The following is a 4,909-nucleotide window of genomic DNA, read 5'->3' as shown; positions in this document are numbered from 1 at the left end:
TGTTTCTGTGAAACTTCTAGTTTTCTTTCTCCTTAGTCTGCATTTCAGAACATGTTCTGAGAGCAGTACTTGCCACGTGCTGGAAGGGATTTTGTTCCAACATTTCATTTTTGCTGTACTCTCCAATGCCTGTGTGTTCCCATAAATCATCTTTGAGGTGTGCTCAGTTTCTCAGACCTTTTTGCCAGTTTAATACTAGATTTATCTGACTTAAGTCGTCAGTCTTCAGCAGTAGATTATTGCTGCCATGTCAGTCTGTATTATTAGTCCTGTATTTGTCAATAAAAAAAAATGCTTGGGTTATTGCACTTACAACACTTTTCCCTCTTCACAAACCACTGAGTAGGTTTGTAGCTTTAACTTTTTCTCCTGTTGTTTATACATGGAAAACCAAGCAAAATCCAATCCAAAGCGCACTTCTCACTGACTCAAATCTGCAGTGAGGAGCAAACAGATCAGGTACAATTTTCATAAATTCTCTGCTGTTCCCACTGTGTGGTACAAAGTGCTGAGTAGTGATGGGCAGGCAGTGTGTAAGCTGTGAGTAGAGACTCACAGTAGTAATTATTACTCCTCAGAGCTGTTGGCCCTTGGAGGAGGCTTTTCAGTGGTGACTGAGTGTTAAAGTTGGAAAAGTCAGTAAAGAAACATGCTCCACGCAACTTTATGTAAAACACTTTATTGGAGGTTGTGCCAGAACCCTTTGGAAGCAGCAATATCCAGGTTTTTATAGAGAGGCTTCCATGCTGCTTCCAAGCTTGGAGCTTAATTCTCAGTGCAAAGCCAGTCCCCTCTGTGTTCTTGGGAAGGAAGTAAAGTCTCTTCTACGTGCTGCATTATGTTTTGTTGAGTTTTCAGTGTGCGGAGGGTTTTAAATTTATCCTTTGTACAAATAGGCTTTGCAACAAATGTGGGGTATAACTGGTTATTCCTTTTTCCTTTAAGGTTTGCTGTAATTGTTTTCTGTGTCATTACTCCCAATCATGGTGATGTGAGCATGGAAGGTACTTGTCTAATCTGTGTTCCTTAGCTCTGGGTCACTGTGCCCTGTGCTGCCTTCCCAGCTGTTCTGGGCTGTCTGGGGGGCACCAGAGGGAAACCAGCAGTTTTCCAGGAGCATTATCTGCTCTGGGAAGTGCAGGAAGGAGGTGTTTGCTCCTTGCTGGGTGGGCCTAAGGAGTGCTGAGAGCTGGAGATGCCACTGGGTTGTGCTTGGCTGCTGTGGGGACGTGAGGGACACCAGCCTCTCCTCCTGTCAGTCTCTCCATTCACACTCCCAGTGCTGGTAGGACTGTAAGTTTTTACAGTGCTGTCTCCTGGGGCAGCACCTAATTAGCAGCTGGGTCTAATGAGTGGTGGCACAGGAGCTGGGAGCCAGGGGGGCAGGCAGGCAAGGCACTTCTCCTCCCCCTGCTAATCCATGGAATGGGAATAGCCCCCAGCCCTGCTACACTCCTGTGGGGGAAGCACAGAGCAGCCTGGGCTTCCAGGGCAACACAGAACTTGTGCCTAAATACATCAGCAGGGGCTAAGCAACACTTCCCAGTCAACACCTGAAAAATAACATGGAGCCCCAGTAATTCCAGAGCTGACTTTTGCTTTTTGGCAGTCTCTGAAGCCTGGTGAGAAGGCAGAGACCAGAGGAGTCAAAACTGGGGCTGGGCTGTTCATTCACAGCAGTCCCATGGATGAGCAGAACCACAGTCTTAAAACTGCAAGATGCTCTCTGCATTGTGCATGAATAAATGATGGATGAAATGACTGCTGGATTGTAAATGGAATTTATAATGTTAATGATATAATACAGTCTCTTGCCACAACGGGTCTCCTTTCTTGTCTTTTTAAGCTGCTTGGAAAGGAGCCCAGTGCCTTATTCTTTAGTGCAAATAAATGTAAGCTAAGCAGCCTTGTACATCGAATATCACTGACATGAGACCTCCTGGCCATATGTACTTGTCTGCTGCTCAGCCCTTGGCTAATTTGCCACCAACTCCCAGGAAAAGCATGATAGAAATGAAGGTGGCCTGAAAGCACATTACATCTGGTATTGGGAAAACACAGAAAACCTGATTTTACAGTCTAGTGCAGCTGTGCAAGGTTGTCACTGATCTCACTGTTGCATGAAGCAAGAACTCCCTTTGCTACAGAGACGCCCCGTCAGTTTCCCCTCTATTTTAACCCCTGGAGTGACGCAGAGTGTGGTCAGGATGGAGCTTTTGGAGCCTGGTATTGTTGGTGGCAGTTATGTGGTGAAAATGGGTGGGTTTAGGCTTTCCCCACACGTTTCACCCTGCAGTGAAACTTGTTACAACACCTGGAGAATCAAAATGCCAAAGCAGCCTTCAGAGGGTCTGAAGCTTTTCTCTGCATGTCAACGAGGGTGTGATTTTTAGCCATTTTCTGGCCCAACTCTCCAGGTCCCAGCCAGAAGGGCTGAGAAGATGTGGATATAAAAGCTCTTCAAAACCCCAGCTCTGCTCTTATTTCTGAGCAAAACCACTCAGCTCCTCCTTCATACTTTGTTTTATTTACATTTGAGGCTTCTCATGAAAGCCAATTACAGAGCAGAACAGGGCAGTGAGACCATTTTATTTCCCTTTAAAAAGTCTTGGTTCTCTGCTTCTCCAGCCTCTGCAGAGCTCCTTACGAATCACTTGCAGATGAGATGTCTGCTACCTCTCTTTAAAACAAAAAATAACATACCTGGGAACTGCTAGTGGAATTCTTTCCTCCTTCTTGTCTCCAGCTCCCAGGAGCTGTAGCTTTAACATTTTATCTGGCAAGTGAGCAAGTGTGCATCAGGAAGGTTTTTTGTTTCCTTGGGGCTTTTGGTTATTTAGATTTGTCAGAACTCTAAATAGTTAAAATCAGAGCAGAATTTGAGGTAAACAAGAAAATCAAAAGCTCTACTTGTGCTATTTGGAGAGGTCACTTTTTGCAGGCAGAAGTGTCATTTAAAAACTTTTTCAAACTAATCAGATGCCGGTGACAGGATGCACAAGGAACCTCTTGAAAGAGCGTAAGTGGCTTTTCTCAGAAAGAGAAGTACCTTTTGGGTAACCTTTCCACAAGTATCAAGCTCATTGGACAAGTTCTCCCATTTGGAAGCATTAACTGATGTACAAAACTTCTGCCTTAGAGAAGATGAACTTTGGGATCTGTGGGTACTTGCAGTGATGGTTTCTCTGTGTTATTTCAATAATGCTCTGTTCTCTTTGTGCAGACACCCGTGCTAACAGATGTCTGCATTTTTTGGGTATTCAGTGCTGAAGCTTTCAGAAGCTTTAAATTGTTTTCTTGAATACTAAGTGTAAATTTTGTGTGAGAGATTTTTCTTTTCTTCTTTTCACTGGCTTGCATTGTGAGATCCCAAGTTCTCCAGCACGTGTGACTATTCTGTGACTAAACCCCCAAAACCAGACAGCCAATACCCAACCAACCAAGAGCAAAGCCCCAAACCTAGAAAGGTCAAGTGTAGTTTTCAGCAGCCTTCATTCCTGGACTGGTCTGAGCTTTGTTGTGTCCTTCTGAGGTTATTTTGTACAGGAATTTGGTGCTGCCCCTTGGCATGTTCCTGCAATAAAAGTGTGTTTTGCAGGGAATCTGCTGGAGTTTGTCTGGCTTTATGAAGTAGTAAATTTTCTGTTGCTTAATCTAATATTCTGGAGAAAAACAGTAATGCAGGGAAAGGAGACTTGCTTCACCCTCCAGAAGTGCCATTAGAGATCCTGATCTTGTTATAGTCTTTGCTATTACTTGTAAGAACAGTAACATGAGGATTTAAGGTCTGCTGCAGTCAGAAAGCACTAAGAGAAGAATGAATGTTGATACCAACAGAGAGCAACCAACTGTGCTGAAGCCAGGGAGGCAATGCTGGGGCCAGCCCGCTGCCTCAAGGGTCAAATCAGGGCGAGTTGAACCCTCTTTTACTTTATGGTGGATTAACTAAGTCCTTGTGCTCTGCCTCTGTGATGTTACATCCTGCTCAAGAATGTGTGTTGCTCTTTGAAGTGACAATATCCATCCTGCACCTTCCCTTGTGTTTTGTTTCCTTTTCCAGAGCACAGACTCGCTCTCCCCTCTCTGTGGAGGTGGCTGGGTTTTGGTGGCACTGGCTGAGTGCTCAGTATCGAGAGTTAGGGCTGGAAGATGCTGCAGGTTCTTGCACTTTTGAAACATGGACTGCCCCGGTATCCCTGAGCAGAACAGGCTGCAGGGACAGGGCCAAGGAGAGAAGGTGTTGGAACAGAGCAGGTGTTGACAGAGAAGCTCTTGGAGAAGAGCTCCACTCAGGCAAAGACACCAGACCTGGAAATGCCAGTGGGGCTGAAGCCTGGATTATGTGGGGCTCTGGGAGTGTCCCAGAACCGGGATTGGGACCAAGGCTGCTCACCTGTCAGAGAAACCAGCCTAGAACTGAACAAGCTGGAGTTGGGGGTGCCCCCCATCTTCTAAACCTGCACTCACAATCATCTCCTGGCTTGGTAAGCATTTGGATATGACAACACTAGAGCTCTTGTGTTAATGACATTCCAGTTGACCTGAGTTACCTCTTTTCTTGTCTCTGGTTTCTCCTGCCTTCATTTATGTGCTTGGCTGCAAATGCCTCTTCAGACAGGAGCATGTTGATGAGCCTTAATGAGTTAATATAATCCCTGTGAGCTCTATGTTGCTGCTTAAAAATACTGGCTGTGGTTGCTTAAAAATACAGCATTTTCTGCAAAGGTGCATCATGGCACCAGCTGGAGGGGGCTGCAATGGAGTTGGGACAGCTGAGGTCCCTGTGGAGAAGCATCCCTGCACTAGCCAGCCTTTTCCTGCTGCAGGCTCATTTGGAAATAGCCTTTTCACACAAGACCAGTGCTTAATATATCACTCAGACTTTGCTCATTGTCTACAGTTAGTAGTC

The sequence above is a fragment of the Sylvia atricapilla genome, chromosome 19, assembly GCF_009819655.1.
Source record: "Sylvia atricapilla isolate bSylAtr1 chromosome 19, bSylAtr1.pri, whole genome shotgun sequence".
Taxonomy (NCBI): Eukaryota; Metazoa; Chordata; class Aves; order Passeriformes; family Sylviidae; genus Sylvia; species Sylvia atricapilla.
The sequence above is the reverse complement of the archived record's forward strand: the minus strand, read 5'-3'. Positions refer to the sequence as shown.